A 19,250-nucleotide genomic window follows, 5' to 3' on the forward strand; every position below is an offset into this window, starting at 1 on the left:
TTTCTAAAATGGCATCGTGTAATCATATCCAGGAACTCTCCAAAGTTCAACTGATTTGTGACCTTAACCCCATGTACAGGACTACGTCCCATCACACGTAAAAGTTAGATATTGTGGTAGTAGTTTGAACCAAATTGGCAAAAGGGCTATATGATAAATATGGTTTGACACGTCTTTTGGCAATATTTCAGCAAAATCACAACGGGAGACACCAGAAAGCTTCATACGTATACATTGTTCCTTTCTTGGGAGTCGAACCCGGGACTTCCGCGTGACGAGCGAACGCTTTAACCACCAGGTTACCCCATCGCCCAGTTATGTTCACTCCATTTCCGAGTATTATTGTGCAGTCTTTCAAGGTTGCAAAATATTGCTGATCTGCCGTGACAGGCTATTTCTTTAAATCTACCCCTCAAACAAAATTTCTTGGATCAGATGGATTAAGAATACGACAGGTGCACGAATCCATAGAGTCGCTATTGCCAGACAGCTCAGTCCATGTAATCTTATTTTTAAAAAGAACCTGAACAAATCATCGGGTGCCTCACATGAATCGTTGCAAACTGGCGCTGTTCATTAAATTGCTTCAATGCTCAATATTTGGGCGCGTCTCTCTTGCGCCATGTTAATAAACTGTCATCAATTAAAGAGTGTGATCGGTGGCTTGGCCTAACGTTTCCTCTTCACGTCTAAGAAGCGGGTTCGATTCCCCACATGGGTACTTTTCTGATGTCCACCGCCGAGATGTTGATAGAATACCACTACAAGTGCTCATTAAACTGTTTCATTAATTTAGCCTCAAAGGCAATAGTTTACATGAATTAATGGCATTAGAATTTTGAATTAAATATTGAATGCTTTTATGCCCGATGATGCAGTGGGAATATCGATGGAGGAACATTATCATTTCCCTCGACTTTTCAGAGACTGCAGGTGAAGATCCGGGTTAGAATTGATCTTCAGTAACTCATACTTGTCGTAAGAGGCGACTAACGGGATTTGGCGGTCAGGTTGAACTGGTTGACATATGTCATCGTATCCCAATTCGTAAATCGATGCTCATGCTGTTGATCACATTATTGCCTGTTCAAAACTAGATTACAGGCCACCGCCATATAGCTGGAACATGGCTGAGTGAGCGTAAAACAAAACGCACATTCACTTACTTTTCAGAGACTACAAAGTGACGGACAAGCAGTTTCCATCGTCACTAGCTCCCCAGATCTTGTTGCTGCCCACTCAAAAGACACAGCACCAAGGCCAGTGCATGTAACCACCACCAAGAAGCCTGTTCTTGTGAAACGCCGGCCAACTAAGCCTCAGCCGAGGGGAGTAATTGTTAGTGGAAAGTTATCTGAAGGATCATCAACTAGCCCTCCAAAGGTACGCATTATATAGAAAGTGTGTGCGTGTATGTGCCTGCTCGTTCTCAGAATTAACTCTATTTTTCCATAATTATGGATATTTCGTTTCAGTAATTGTCGTATGGTAAATTCGATACAATCCAGTAACGATGTGTTATAACAGTTCTTGGCAGTCCTATAAGAGACAGGGTTAAATATATGAACACTTTTCAAACGTCTGACTTTTCTTATACCTCCACGATTTGTTCATTATTCATCCACTCAGCAAAGACCCCCGTATGGGAATGAGAGGAATTCCGTCTCACTCCTGTTGCAGCGCTTCGCCAAATTCAGCCAAAATGGGCGTCGGCGAACGCAACTCCTGTCTTGCATCAGACGTTTTCCTTTTTGGGAAAGGTCTGGCCTAATATTCGATCATTGAATTCTCTGAAGTCCTAATATAGTACTGACGGTCCGCGCACCGTGGCCGTACTGAAGAAAAGTTGTAGGTCCACATGGCACGAAAACGGGATAAGAAACGATTGCACTAAATTTCCTCGGATGGTTCTGTAAAGTAGCACCTCCTTGTTTTGAGTGAAGCCCGCACACTGATAGTGATGCCAACCCACACTGTAACGGATCGACCACCAAAGATGTCACAAGGTCTTGACTGCTGTTCTTGTCGAAGTGTCCAAACATGACAACGTCTGTTAAGGGAATGCGAAGGGAATAGGACGTAACACCAGCACTTCCTTGTACAGTTGATGTGATGACATACACAGTCAATAGGGATGACCAATAAAGGCCATGAATGTCATATGCGGTAATTAATAGAAGTGACAAAGAGGAAAAGGGTAGCTGGCAAAACAGTATACTCTGCGGTAGTGATAAGATTAAGATTGCAGATTAAATAATAATAACTTGATATCATGTGACCTGGTTACATAGTTTTGGGTCTTTAGAAATATTTGGACATGGCTGTCCTGAAGTAGACACTATAACAACTTCCCTCTGTTCCGTAAAACTTGAACCCCAAGCTTAAATAAGGAGTTAAGCTATTTAAATATCAAAAGTGCGAATCAGTAAATAATCACTGTGATGCAATTCTTGATGTCGTTGACCTCCCGTGCAGCAAATATATTTATGTAGGGACAGTAAGAGGATGATCATCATCTCAATCTGGCATCAGAAAAATAATCATATGATCATTGTAATGTACATTTCGCATTTAGGTATTGGCTACTTCGAACAGATTCAATAAATATTTCAGAGAAAGACATTTAAATCTGAAGTCTGTCTTTGTGGTGAGGCTCAGTACCAAGTAGTGATAATAATTAGCGTCATAACAAGTATGCATTAAACATCTTAGCAAATATTTCACATTTAGAAATTTGAAACCAGGAGTCTAACCTTACCGCGTGACTCAGTACTTGTGGGTACTGTTGCCCTTTTATGTATGATGGGTGCTCTTCCCGTGTCTGTGACGAAGCTTGCCCATATAGTGCGGGTGCTATGCCCATTAAAAAAATAATACTCCTACAATGGGGGCTATTCCTGTGTCGCTGCCAGAGCTTGCCCATATATAGTGGGTGCTATGCTCTATAAAAGAGTATTAATAACAACCGTACTCTGACTTCAAAATTCTAAACTACTGAATATTATTTTGCTGTTAATGTCTTAATACTGACACGTAATAGGAAATTGTTTCTAGGTGGCTGGACCCAAGAATATCACTATTCTGACTTCATTCTACAGTGGTAATATTGAGCACACTGTTCCCACGCAAAAATACATTACGGTATAGACATAAGAAGGTATTAATGTACTGGCTGTGATCAGACATACTTGGTTGCACTTATCAACAATAACACATAGTAGTATATCCTGAACTGAGTCCATTTAAGTACAAGCTGATAAGTAAGCCCTGATCATCTGTCTTGTACACTATGTCCATCTTGAAGATGTCCCTAAGGTTATCTCCGTGCTGATGGCTGTGATCAGATCTCTGTAGAAACGGCACATGTGCTTGCTAGGTCTGTGGTATCTCGCTTCTTCCTTAACTTGTATGTTGTCCATTAGGTGGATGCTCTATATGGTGCTCCATTCAAGATGGCGGCTTTGAGGGTCCATGTTGATCACATTGGTAGGCACATAGAGAGGTTTCAAGATAGGAAGTAAGCTAAAACGTTACTCCAGCCGGATTCTAACACCAGTTGCAGCTAACAAAACAATGTACTCTGCAGGACCATAGCCACTCGATTTATCTTGCTCATTTCACACATTCCTAACAAAGTCCAACAACAGTTGAAACAGTTTGGGCCTGTCGCTCTTTGTTCTGTGACAAGATATGGGTTTTGTCAAGGAAAGTATTATGTTAAAACACAAATAAACGTATACATCGATTCTAATTGCAGGTACAATTACAGAAAAGTCAACTCTGATTCCTGTTGCACTGACTCCAGTTGTATCGCTTCTGTTTTATTCGTATTTTCTCATGGGAGAGTCGTCCATATAAATATCCAGCTGCATTTATGCAATAGCCTGAACGAAAACCACATCTTGTAATGCAGTTCAAAATGTATCAAAACCCCTAACGCTATGGACAGCAAATCAGGTCTTTTTTTCAATCAAGTTATCGTTTTTGACATGAATGGTCTTTGGATATTTAATTCATTTATATCAAATCATATTTGAGGAACATCGATAGAGGGTCATTGATTGTTCCTTTTGGCTTTTTCAGAGAACAAAGAAAGGGCAACTTTTGGCAAGACAACCACCTAAATCTCCGAGGAAAGGAGTGTATATTTCTGCAAAGTCCCGTGTGCGACCTCCGATGGTATGTATATAGTTATGAAGAACTAAATAGACAGACGCACGCACGCACCACGCGAATGTCCAACATTTTATATTATCATTTTAATGAATATATTTATTTTAAAATTTGAAAGTCAGTTCATTGACTCCAATCTTGTCGCTTCCGTTTTATTTGTATCCTCTCTTAAGACAGTCGTACATATAAATATCATGAAGTATTTATTTCAAAGCAAAAACGAAAATCACATCCTACTACGCAATTAGACATGTTTTAACATCTCAGACGCCCAAAGTGTTTATCAAGTTATGACCAAAGGCAATTTTGTTGCCTGAATTAATAGCCTCAAAGTTCTAACTGAATTTATTTCAAGCCATATTATTTAGACTGGCGTTTTCAGAGAACGCAGAATCGGCCGACTGTCCAGTCACGTATATTTCCGCGGAAGGGAGTGCGTGTTCCTAGAAAGTTACCTCCAAAGGTATGTAGTTATGCATTTTATCCATTTTATGTTCTCAAATTACCACGGCTGGTGGTTCAAGAACGAATACAATTACATGTATATAATGAATTGTATTCGTACGTACTAAATATATTAAAAGACGTGTGATCAACATCATTTCTCGGCGTTTGAATAAACTGGTTTTAAGGTGTTTGTTCTCATATGTAGCAGGCCACCGGGCTCTCCATAGGACAGAAAGCGAAGGGTAGAAATCCTTAGACTTGTAACAAGTCATAGACATTGTGATGGATTTTTCCAAGACATTTTGGAAACACCAAATTTCGGAACCATGAATTAGGATAGGTAATTTACTGCATCAAATACAAACAAGAAACGGTCCACGGTCATGTCTGTACGAGTTGATGTCAATAAGTTTTGAGCCTTGAGCATTTTTCATACCCAGGTGTCACAGCCTATGGTATGACATTGAACCTTGGGGTGTAGCTGACATGATATATAACTTTTGGTATCCTACTCTCAGAAGTTATTGAACGGTTCACATTGACAGAAAGAGATCCCCGTCACGGAAGTGAAAATGAATAAAACTGAGTATAGAGTAATAATAAAGTTTTTAGTTCTTGAAGGAAACTCGGCGAAGAACATTGAAGAAAGGCTTTCAGCAGTTTATGGGAAGTCTTCCCCTTCATCTACTACAATCAAATGATGGGGCAATGAATTTAAGCATGGTAGAGAGAGTCTTGGAGATGACCCCGTCCAGGTCGCCCAACAACAAGCACTAGTCAGGAAAACATTGACAGAGTGCATAGACTTGTGCTGGAAAATCGTCGAATCACACTCCACGAGTTAGAGGAGACCACAGGCATTTCACACCGATACATCGAGACAATTCTTCATGAACATCTCGTCATGTCTAAGGTGTGCGCAAGATGGGTGCTTTGAATGCTTATTGATGAAATGAAGCAAACAAGGGTCACCATAAGCAACTCCATGCTAACCAGATACAACAAAAATCCAGAAGATTTTCACTTTAGGCTAGTAACATGTGATGAAACCTGGATCCACCACTATGATCCTGAGAGCAAACAAGAATCCATAGAATAGAAACATGTCACTTCTCCCAGGACCAAAAAGTTCAAAGCCTCCAGATCAGTGCAGAAGGTAATGGCGACAGTCTTCTGGGATAGCAAAGGCGTCATCCACATAGATTACTTACCGAAAGGAAGAACAATGAACAATGAACGGGCAATATTACGCTAACTTGTTGAAGGAAGTGGGACAGTCAGTCAAGGAGAAGCGCCGGGGCAAGATCAGACGCGGTATTCTTCTACACCAAGACAATGCTCCAGTACACACCTCTCGCGTTGCAGCCGCTGCTGTCCAGGAATGCGGGTACGAAATCTTGCCGCACCCCCCCTACTCTCCAGACCTGGCACCAAGTGTTCCCAAATCTCACGAAACAGGATGATAATGAGCTTATTGCTGCTACTGAGGCTTGGTTTGAGGACCAAAATGGCGCCTTCTACAGAGATGGCGTCAGCGCCTGGCAGAAAAGGTGGAACAAATGTTTTGACTCACAAGGGGACTATGTCGAAAAATAAATGTGGTTCATACCAATATTTTGTGTTTTTCTATGCAAGGCTCAAAACTTATTGACATCCCCTCGTACATGTATTTGGCGCGTTTTCAATATAGACTGAATAGAGCTGAATAGACAGTGGCACTGTCATTTATTCTCTTCTAGTTATGAAGTGTAAAACCTAGGTAATTGTATGTGTCTACGATATGAAGTCGTTTGCTATTGTAATAAAGGCTCAAATTTGAAGTATTGACACAAACAGTTACTTTGGAGCGCATATTTTTGTCATTATCCGAGAGTGTAAAACGGAATGTAATACTGGTCTGAAACTAAAGCATATATTGTCATTGGGACTGAGCGAGTGCGTTTGTTCTACGCCGCACTCAACAATATTCCAGCTATGTGGCGGCGGTCTGTAAATAATCGATTCTGGACCTGACAATCCAGTGATCAACAACATGAGCATCGATCTGGAAGACGATGACATGTGTCAACCAAGTCAGCGAGCCTGACCACCCGATCCCGTTAGTCGCCTCTTACGACAAGCAAACTCGCCTTTTGTGGAAAGCATGGGTTTGGTGAAGGGCAATTCTACCCCTGATCTACCCCTGCACGGGTTTATTATTGGAAAAATACTGATAATTACACTGAAGGTTTTGAAGATTGAGTTAATTGTTTTGTGTAGTAGATCTTGCCCCGACAGTTCTACATTTCATAACAAACCCCTTATCGCTTGTGCTCGTAACGCCGGGTGACCCGGCCCTGTGGCATGGCTGATCGTCATTGTACGTCGTGAATCGTTCGCTCACAATATCAATCACTGGTATGACAGGGAAAATGCTGAACGCTGATTAACGCCAGACATGCGCACACATGATTGTGTGAGTTTTTTTCCGAGTTAGGACATTGCAAATAATCATCGGTGCACCTTGTAGCAAGACGGTTCTATTATTTTCTTCAACAGAGACCGACGTCAAGGAAGACACTTCCAAGAAAAAGGCCAAATCCAAGAAGAAAACAACCAGCAGGTTAGAACTGATCTTCGGTTACCCATACTTGTCATAAAAGGCGACTAACGGAATTGGGTGGTGAGATCGAAAGGTACTCAAGGTGTTCAGTCAACTGGGCGTTGGGTGGCCTAATGTTTAAAGCGCTCGCTCGTTACGCCAAAGATCCGGGTTCAGCTCCCTTCATCGCTACAATATTTGAAGCGGATTGCTGGATATTGCTGAAATTTTGCTAAAAGCGGCGTAAAACTGACCTCACTCACTTATTAGTCAACATTATTGCCATTGGTGGCACAAAGGAAAGTGATCATTTTAAACTGCCGGATCCCAAGATGAGATATACTTGCTATTTGAGACATACACCAGTGTTTAAGGATGTATATGTTCTTAATGATCAGAGTATAGTATGACACTATTAATGTCGTTCCGTGGAACATATTTTGAAAAGCTCGATCGATATTTCTTTGAGTTTCATTCCAGAAGGTGGAAAGTACGAGTGTGAACAGGAATTCTGCTTGATAAGGGAAATCCTTGAAGATCTGGATTAGAAATGATCTTCAGCAACCCATTCCTGCCCCAAAAGGCGAGTGTGCTTGTCGTAAGAGGCGACTAATGGGATCCGGTGGTCAGACTTTCTGACTTGGTTGACTCATGTCATCATGTCATCGGTTCCCAATCGGGCACATCGATGCTCATGCTGTTGATCGCAGGATTTCTGATCCAGGCTCCATTATTTACAGACGGCCGCCACATAGCTGGAATATTGCTGAGTACAGCGTAAATATTCGATCGAAAATGAGTTGTTACCGTAATACGCTTGTGTAAGTCATCTACATATACAGTGGAAGCTGTCAAAACCGGCATCTGTCTAATCAGCAAGTTGTCAACACAGGCATAAAATCCAAGTCCATTCTGTGGCTTGTACATGTATCATCACCTCTGCAAGCCGGCACGTTGTCCAAAACGGATTATTTCCTCAGTCCCAATGAGTGCCGGATTAGAGAGCCCCCCACTGTACGTAATACTTGAAAAGTGAAAGGACAACGCCTGCGTTTTTTGACAAAATGTATATGAGTCTCCCGGGATGTACTGTTATTTGTGGACATCCATTCATCTCCTTACACTTATTACTCCACGTTTACATGTCCCGAGAATTTTTTGCGAAGAATGTCGAGGCCAACGACAAAGCGATGATTTGCACAGAAATATCTAAATCAGAACGTTGTCCCTATGGACCAAAATAACAAACGTATGCAGGATGAATTCCAAGTCATATGTTCTATGTATATTTTGCTGATAGTTCTGTACCATGCACGAATTTCCAACCCGTGAAGCTCCCGACCAGATTTGATCTTGAGTAACCGATGCTTGTCGTAAAAGGCGACCGACGGGATCGGAAGGTCGGACTCGCTGACTTGGTTGACACATGTCATCGTATTTCAATTGCGTAGATCGATGTTCATGCTGTTGATCACTGGATTGTATGATCTAACCTAACCTTCATTACGGACCACCGCCGTATAGCTGAAATATTGCTAGCTGCAGCGAAAACCTACACTCACTCGCTCGTGCTAACGCTTTTATGTACCAAAGGCTATATGTTGTTCATTTCTTAAACGACTTCCCTATGTTATTTCAGTCGTAGTCCCCATTGTACTGTTCACACATCTCCTCCCACTGGTACACATGCCTCTCTCTCTTAGCCTCTGTCCTTTCTGGTGTCCCCTGCCGTGATACTGCAGGAGTTAAATACGGCGTCAAAATAAACTCTCTTACTCACGCGATTATTTTTAGTTCACCGCCATACCACTTGGATACTGCTGAGTGTGGCGCTAAACAAACAAACAAACAAACAACCTCTCTTGCATTTGGTCATGCAATAAACACGCTCTATTTGCGTTTCGTTCATTACAGCGTCGTGTGGCAGTGGTTACAGTCTATGCAGATTTATTGACAAAAAGAACACGTACAAAGGGAAGCCCAAACCATTTATGTGCCTTTGGCTGCATAATAGTGTTGGGGTATTTGTAAACTGGAACTCGGCTCAGAGTACATGTCAACGTAAAGGAGGTAGATTAGCTGTTGGAAATACACACGTTCGAATGAAGATTATTCAACAGCGCTTGAAAAAGAAAAGTAAGTATGATATGATTGTGAGACAAGTGAATGTTGTCGATTGTCGTTCATCCATTACCTGTCATGTGAATAGAATGAACAGATACATTAACTTTCTGTTTGATTTCTCAAATCGACTCTGAACGTATTTTTTCCAGTGAAAAAAAACAAAACAAAAATAAAACACCCGAACTTTTAGGGATTTTGGATTTCGTTGGTAGTTTACATTAATTCAGTCGCTTCGTATCCTTGTTGGCATCTCTGATGTGATAGCCCAGTAGTTAAAGCGTTCGCCCTCTCCCCACAGGCCCGGGTTCGATTCCTCAGCTGGGTACAATGTGTGAAGCCCATTGCTGGTGTCCCTCACCTTGATATAGCGATACTATTACTAAAAGCGGGGTTAAACCAAAGTGACTCATTCCTGCTTGAAGGCTTTGATATCGAAAATGAGTCAGACAAGCCAGTGATTGATATCATAACCTGCATTTCCACAGCTTGGATACAATGACATGCATCATGTGGTGACGAAATAGTGCGTCATTTAAACTAACATTTAGTCTCTGAAATGAACATATTTGACAGGAAAAAACGTTTCTTTAATGAATAAAAATAATGAAACGGGTCCAAAAGGTTTTCTTAACCAGTGATAGAAATACGTATTGCTGAATATCGATATGAAAACTGTGCTATCAATAATATCCTGCAACCCCTCTCCCTTTTTCCAAGGGCATGTTCTGATTCTCAATCAACAGATGTAACGGAGGTTTATTGTCCCGAATGTACTTCTAGATTTCAAACAAAATGCATAAAACTAACTACGATCATACGAGGGACGTTCATTAAAGATTTCCCCTGACCCACTTGAAGTGAACACAGTGGAACGAAACGTAGCATAGTTATTGGCCCTTCTCTACATACCAACCACCAAGAGTTGCACACTTCTCCAATCGCTTATGCAACTATCGTCATTAGCTAAGTGACACAGTAGAAAGGCGATCTCCCAAAATGGCAGTCTCCGCTTGACGGACAGTGTCTTCATCTGTTTGAGGTCGACCAGGAATGGGAGCAGTTTTCACAGATTTCCGAACACATTTAAACTGTCGATGCCAGTTTTAACTACGTTATCCGATGGGGCATCCTCCTATCAGATGCTTTCATTTCATCAAAGGCCTTCTTTGGTGTACGGAAATTCAAATATAAAAACTGGACACTGCTAGGTACTCAGCTGGCTCCACTGTCATACCTCAATATAACGCATATGAAAGAAACAGCTTTCACAGTTCAATGCTGAAAATTACCACAGGTCACACAGATAGACATGTGTTGTTAATCACATGAAGTTTCGGGCACATGTGAAAACCAGATGTGGGTCAGGGGACATCTTTAATGAACGCCCCTCGTAAAAACTGACAAGTAAAGCCAGAGGCCTCCTTGTATTGCGAGTTAATATATTGGAATTAAGGCGTAATGGATAGAATCACTATTCTTAAGTAAGGTACCGAAATTCCTTGTGTGGAGTTACGTCCCTTTTTTCCTATCCGGATCTGCTGGTCATATGTTAGATTACCATATTTTTCCTAATAACGTTACCGTACCAGTACATGATTTATCTGTGCCATGAATTTGTATACTGATCTGTTGTGAGGAATCCACCAGTATTTCGACAATATCTGTCATATTACGATATGCATAAAATCGACAAAACATCTCAATCCGTTTTCACGTAAACGTTGAATAAAACTTGTCCATCTTCATGTGAACTCCCTGAAGCACAGTCCATTGTCCGTTCATACCTTTATCGTGGGCATGTATTTACTAATCACTATCAAATAACCAGGATTCCTGTTATGGCCTTATCACAAATGCATGCAAAGGCAAATCAACTCTTTATCTGAAAACTACACGGTTTGAAGCAGAGTACAAGCAAACTCACTATTTCTTGCAGGTGTCGTCGGTGCTATTCAAAGCATGATTAAGAAGAGAGTTTGGATCGGATTGCGTGGAAACCGATGGGTCGATGGATCTGGAAAAACGTACACTAAATTCGCGTCGAAGAAGAAAGAAAATGGAGGTCCAAACGAATGCGTATCGGTTGAGATGAAGGGTAAAATATTGTGGGAGTATCAAACGTGTAGTACACCAAATTTTTTCATTTGTGAAATGTTATAAAATCAACTCGAGATGATTAGGCAACTGTTACCATTGTCAACAGCTATGACAGCCGAGCATGATTGTACACTTGGTAGTAAAGTCATATTTGGTGGTCGCGCAATTTGGAAACAGAAATGATTCTTGAATAAACGCTTGTCACCGGAAATCTGGCAAAGGGAGTAAACAGAGCCCCGTCTCGCATATAACTAGTTAGCACGCGCAAATGAACCAGGGAGCCAGCCTAGTATGTATACCAGAAGTAGACTTACAGACGCTATTATTGGGATAACGCCCAAGAGCTTTTACCTTTCAAAAACGGACCAATCCCCTTAAATATCCTGCATGTTCTAGCTTCAGTCCCCATGGTCTCTAGTATGGTGGTCTACCTTCAGTTGTTGGCGATCTATAGCCAATTGTTATATTGTGTTGTCCCCTGTATCTAAAATGTTTTAGATTTAAGTACTAGTTTTACGCGTATATCTGTGATATTCTAGTTATTTTACTGTTCTTCGTTGACACTATTGTATAATCATTATTGTTAATCTGTATAATTGTTTCAGTCACGATTTGGCTGAAATATTGCCAATGTGACTTTAAATTTCAACTCACTCACTCACTAGCTCCACAAACGTGGGACTGATATCAGATCTTCTAAGTGTCGTCGTGTTCGAATCTCCCATTACATTTGTTTAAATTCAGACACAATACCCTTTACATATCACGATTGTTTATGGCTTATGTATCACTACGAGTGTTGTTTGCTGTTTAAGGTCGCGGTGTGTGACGCCGGTCACCAGAAATCAGTGACTGATATCATGAACGCATTAGGAATGGTATTATGTGTGTTAATCAACACCTGGTCTCGTTTGTCGCCTCTTTCGACAAGCATGGGTTGCTGAGGATGATCTCAAACCATTTTTCATCATGCCACGACTTATCGAAAATTACCACGCGCGAAGGGTTCACTAAGTTCAGGTGGCCACACATTCTGGTGTCCATCGAAACACGATCGCATCTCCATGGAGACGTTTTCTACATAATGGGAACACGCGAGATTTGTCTCGTGATTTGTCTCAGACCGGCGGACCACGCTTGACGCCATGTCAGCAAGACAACCACATTCGGTTGACCCATTTGAGGAAGTGATTCCAGTTTCCTAATCTGTTCCATGACTGAGGAAGAACAAAATCCGGGCCCGACGGCTTACAATATGTCCAACTGTGCTGCAACGTTACCAAAAGGCACTTCTCGCCTGGTGCAGACAGATTCTGCCGTACAGGAGACAAGATTGGGGTGGTTTTTTTTCTTCACTGACGAGTCGATATTTCATCTGGGCAGCTCAGAGTGTACAGGTGGTGAGGTGAATGGCATTCGGACGCATGCGTTGTTCAATGGCGAACAGTTTGTGGAGAAAACGCTATGGTATGGGCAGCCGTTCATTCGAGGATAGAGACTAACCTTTCGCTTCTGCAAGATAATGCCTGACCACATGTCGATAGTGTTGTGACGGAGATATGGCGTGTTGTAAATGACTGAGATATTGTGTCTCTATCTGTAGTTTCTCATCTGATGATATCCGTCAATTCCGTGTTAGAATTTATCTCCAGCTACCCTCGTAGTCCCGACTGTCACGTGTGGTCAGGATGCAGTATCCCGCACCCCATCTAGCCGGCCATTAACTGTGATAATAGGAAGCCAACCCGCAACTGGCTCTTCGTTAGTTGCCATGATTAAAATGGTAATGATGCGTTGATTCCATTTCTACTGACAGCAAGGTTACTATTTATTTGATATATTAAAACTACATAACAAACGAGTATATAAAGATCCCTGGTAAATCTTGCAGCAAAATGCTTGCGATACTATCTGTGCTGCGAATGTGTGTAGATTTGCCTGTTAGACGCACACATAAAATGTGTTAATAGCTTGCGTGTTAATATTGCTTCGGTGTGAATAGTATTGTCATGTTTGAATAAAGCCTTGAACTTGGGTTGGTATTTCTTTGTCTTTCACCTTAAGTGCTGTTAATTGGTATCTTTTTAGTTTGATGGATGTGCATGTATTGACACCAGGTATTATATGTTTTGTGACCTTTCCGAGTAGGTTCCTGAGTGTGTAGTAGTGCTGACATTGAAATACAACTTACCACACGATACATCGCGATACTGAAAGCTATTTACGACTATATCTTGTCAAAGTATTGCCCACTTAAGCTGCGATACGATACGAATCTCGACATAAGCGTGGCGATATGATAATTATCACGTCACGAAAACCTTTAATTCGAACACCACTATAAAACACCAAAAAATAAAATATAAAATGAAAACAAATGCAATGTCTATTCCCTGAAGTATTGTATGTATTTATTTTTATCAATTTCATGGACGTACATGTATTAACACCTGCTTGAAAATGTGCTATTAGTATAAGTTGTACCCTATATGTTTGTGTGTGAGGTATTCCCCAATAACAGGCAATGTAGTGAGCAAAACATGTTGAAATAGTTGCAGGTCGTATGAGAATAATACGTGGGTGAATCGGACACACCCAAACATGACAAAAAAACCCCAACAAACCAAACCCCGAAAACACAACGAAAAACAAACGAAAAAAAACCCAAACCGAAAAAACAAATACCTATAAAAAATACCTATAAATAATAAAAAATAAAACAATATCTAGGATCCGGGTAAGTATTGATTAGATCGTGTTAATCAACTAGCGGGATCGTGTGGTCAGGATTATTGTCATCATATTCGAATTGCGTACATCGATGTTCAGGCGGCTGATCACTGCAGGAATATTACTGAGTGCGTCACACAACAAACAAAACTAACACAAAACAACAAAAAATATCATTGCTGTTCAGTGTGATCGACTACTCTTTGGTGTTTGTCTGACAGTAAATGTACGCCCCTTACAGAGACTCGGCCAGTGACCAATACGTCCATGAACACGTTACTTGAGCATATAAAAAACACGGAAACTACCTCAGACTGACGTGTCCAGACTAGATCGATAGCACCCCCGAAAGAAGCGTTGGTAAAATGTCAATGGATTCTCTCCTTCAGGTCGTAAAGCTTAACCTGAGCTCTTCTTCCTGAGCTACTCTGCATGACCCGGGAGGTCAAATGGCACAAGCGACTGGTCGTAATAACTTCATTGAATTGGGGAGCTGGTTGCCTAAAGACCCGAACAGGACACATTAAACTATCTGTAGCTAATTGTTTAAATAAAGTTAGGACATTGCAAGGTGCATCTTGCGGTTCGAAGTATAGCAGGTGTATGGTGTGGTTCAGCGTACACAAGGTGCGTCCTCTTCAAGGTGTACATGGTGTGTGTTGTGGGTGAAGGTGTTCGAAATGTTGTTCTCCAAAGTATACATATTGTGCATACAGATCAAGGTGTCGATACTGTCTGCAATTCTGGAAGATATGAAATCTTTCCTTGTAGGCTTACCCCAAACAACTGAAATATCATTTATTAGACCTGAAAATGTATTTTCAAACCAGCCAACCAGAATCAACTGAATGGGACAAGACGGCTAACCAAGTAATCTGCTAGCACCGACATCCTCAAGTCCAACCCTTCAAGGACTGATAGCGTCATCGTGCATTTCCACATCTTCATTCCACATCTTCAAACCATCTCCGCAAATATGCTCCACATCCTCAAAAAATCACCCTCTCTTTGATTCCAGATATCTAACGCTGTTTTTGTAGATTTATTGGATTTCAAGAAGACATATGTAAAAAATGCTCAATATCAGGTATCAAGTAGTGATCGATTAGTTTTAAGTTGACGAGAACTCATCATAGAAAGAAAATGTATTGAATAAAACTAAAACGCCATGAGTGCGTGGAAGTGAACTATGTTTTAGTTATTCCGAGATGTTATATAAGTGTACTTAATGTGAAGAAAACCTCAGTGATTGGACATTACGACTCATTTAAAACCTTACAGCACGAGCGAGCAGCGGATTAGCCAGTGGCCATACTGGTTCATACTCACTACCAGCCATGTGCGAAATAGTTTCCAAATTTTCCTTGCCAGTCGGGCTAGCTACTTATGAAATTTACCAGCCCCCACAAAAAGTAATCATTAAGCTGCTAACATGAGGGGTTTTTTTATCAGATCATAAGCTTGCATGAAGATTATTTTATCAAGTCGGAGAAATTTTACCTATGATAAAATGACTCCATAAGATTTCACTAGCCTGCCGGACCAGTGACTGTGGAGATTTACTGGCAGCACTGGACTTTTACTAGCCGCGGGCTAGTGGGCCAGTGTCTATTTCGCAGACTGCTACCAGCAAGTCCAAAGCTGGCTGTGGATGTGCAGCCATGCATCTAGTTTTAAAGAGACGTTTTTGAGGATTCTGTCGGTTACTTGTATTTATGTCAGCGATATACCAGCTATAACGTAACAATTTTTAAATAATTGGGTCCACAATCCTGCGATTGAGATAATGCGCATCGATCTACACAGCTGGGATATGTCAAACAAGTCAGCGAACCTGACCACCCGGTCTCGTTAGTAACCTGTGATGACAAACATGGCTTTCTGACGACCAATTCGCTGCTAGATCAGAACGCTGTCAAAAGACACAGAAGAGCCTAATTATGTAGTTCCTTTGTTTTTCTTCCCCGTATCCAAACCCTCATTCAGAGTATCCGAGCGATACGTGTGGTAGCATAAATACTCACGCTGACAAGTGACGTCACGTGTTTTGCTGTATGAAGATACAGATCGAAGAGTTGCTGAACACCTTGCCGTCAATATCCGGGACTATAGCGAGTGAGTATGGTTTTACGCCACATTTAGCTCTATTCAAGCAAGGCTGATGACACCAGGTATGGACTTCACACATTGTACCCATGTATGGAATTGAGCCCGAGTTTTCGGTTTGGACGAGCGAACGCTTAAACCAGAAAAACGCCGGGTTATATATAGTGTTTGGAACATCGATATTGGACTCGATTCACATGTGGACGTATCCTTAACACGTTGACTGCTTATCACGAGTAGACGCTTGTAATAGTTTGTAACAGAATTTGCTACTACGAGTTATCTCGTAGCTACATCAGTGGTATTGTTAAACAAATCTATCATGTTGGCAAAATAGCAACAAGAAGCAATGGGGACAACAAAAACGGAAGGATATCAGGAGAGGATTTTTTCATGTGCCTATTTTGTAAAAAATAAATACCGTTGGTAATTGCTACGAGATAATTCGAGATAACAGTCAACGTGTTGAGCGATGTGTAATATGACAAGGGGCCGGGCTGAATGTAAGAAATCAGTGCCAGACAATAACCCGTCTCGATAGTCCACGAAAACAGACTGCAATGGGTGTCAAAGGCATGATGAACAGCGGCGAAAGTCATGCATTGAAGGACAATGACAAATCAGACTATATACACGTCTGAGTACACATGTACCTCTATGGAAACCTAATCCCATAAACGGGACAGTGGACTCTCGTTATCTCAAGATTTACAATGCACAAGTTGTTTTCTGAAAACCGGTGCTATGTTACATGCTTGACACAGCGTGAGGGTGCGGCGGAGTAGCCTAATGGTTAAATGGTTAAAGCATCCGCTCGTCAACCCGTAGACCCGAGTTCGATTCCTAACGTGGGTACATTGTGTGAAGTCCATTTGTGGTGTCCCCCGCCTTGATATTGCTAGAAAGTACTAAAAGCGGCGTAAAACTAAACACATTTACTGACTCACTACAAGCGTGAGACATATATTCATTGAGCACGTGTATGATACGGGGTGCACTGTACACACTTGTGACATGAGGTGCACACGTGCTACATACCTTCCCCGCGGGTAAAACGGGTTGCACGTGCGGTACACGTGCTTACCACGATACATAGTGGTTCATTACTCATGGTATATGCGTGTCACGCATTTTCTCAGCATTTGTAAGGGGAACGAACTTAAAGGCAGTAGTGTAACATGTTCATGCCCAAGGAATGAACTTTGACGAACATATCTTCGAGAGGACCATGACGACACTGATCAAGCTTGTGTGTACAGCAAGATGGCGGAACAGATTGGCCATCAAACAAACACCAACCAGTGCCATGATGAAGCAAAGATGCCTCGCTGCCTCCCGTTGTAGTAGGATTGATTATTTTTAATGGACAAGTTACTCATCACAAGAGACCGTAAGTGGATTTCTTAACACCTTACCCTACAAGATTAGGTTTCATAGTCCCCTCTGGGTTTCTGACTTTGATTTTTGTCTGGTCAAACTCCCTAAAAATCCGACTGGTCATAAACCAAGGTGACCTTTTTAGCTGAGCTCCCAGATAGACCATTTATTCTTTTCCGATAGGCGATGAGCGCTGTGATTTGGATTCATCGGTGTTACAAAACCCCAGTCCGTTTCCTGGTGAACGAGTGATTTTTATATTTCTCAATGGACTGGATCAATATGGCTAATTGTTGCGTCTGTACTTGGAGACTCGACATACTCAACCTTTGTTTGTTTCCCCAGTGTTGTTTTCATAGTTGTCGTTGTTTTGAAAACGGCAGATACAGAGGTTGTGTATGATAAGCTGGACTCAGATTGGAGATTGTTGAGTTCTCCATCTCGTCCAACAGGGCGGTGGGGTAACCTAGTGGTTAAACCGTGTGTGAAGCTCATTATCTCTCGTCGTGATATTGCTGGAATGTTGTTTAAAGAAACCATACTCACTTCCCGAGGGTGCTTCTGTCCAATCTATCAAGACATAGTTAGTAAGAAGTGTCATCTGTGAAATCATAAGTGAAACCTTTTTCTGATCCGATTTGAATCGAAGTTGGTCGACTGAAATCAGTTCGCATATTCAGTCCTCTGACTGTGGTTCCGCGGCTAGCTTGGTCCAGCTTGTTACAAAGTTTAACATAATAGCACAGGTGATTGCGGCATCATTCACGCAAGCTCAGTATATGTTGCTGAGCAAAGTTGTACCTCTAACATGTAGCAAAGAAGCCATGCACATTTCACATAGCATAGCATAGATGCTTCACAGATTCATTTTGAAAATGATTAAAGCCCACTACATCAACATCAAATGAACTAGTTTTAGGAAGTTTTAAAATGAATCATGATGTTGTACATAACTGGAGTTTCCTTCTCTTGATTTTCGAAGAAATGTGATTTATTTTAATTTTTATTTTCATTTTCATAGCACTGTTGGAATCATCGGCTTAGCATAATTTTACTACAAAATACCCAGACCTTTCGAACATATAACCTTTCATGAAGGTAGCTTGAAAAAAGGCGTTTTCCGGCGGTAATGGAAACAAACAGGCCTCCACAATCTCACAAGTGTTGTGCGAAATGGGTAATAGGAAGAGTGAGTGAGTTAGTTTTACGCAGTAATATTACAGCTACATGGCGGCAGTCTGCAAATAAAGGTTTGTGGACCAGGCACTCCAGCGATCAGCAGCATTGATCTGAACAATTGGGATTGGATGACAAACAACATCAGATAGTCGCGACGAAAATACCCTTTAAAGGAGTGGCCACCCTGCAGACCTTCTTGACTGCTGTGAGCGTAATGTATATCTCTCTCTCTCTCTCTCTTTCTCTCTCTCTCTCTCTCACACACGCGCGTCTGTAAATTGGGCATCATCTTTCTGCTCTTGAATTTCTAATTCAGAGTGGATATGTGATCTGGCATTTTGAGATGACACGTATACCCTTCGAACAGACGGATGGGCAGGAAATGGTACAGTCAGTGACTCCTCACCGGAACTAAAAACATCGATTCCTGACAATC

Source organism: Haliotis asinina, chromosome 11 (assembly GCF_037392515.1).
Source record: "Haliotis asinina isolate JCU_RB_2024 chromosome 11, JCU_Hal_asi_v2, whole genome shotgun sequence".
Taxonomy (NCBI): domain Eukaryota; kingdom Metazoa; phylum Mollusca; class Gastropoda; order Lepetellida; family Haliotidae; genus Haliotis; species Haliotis asinina.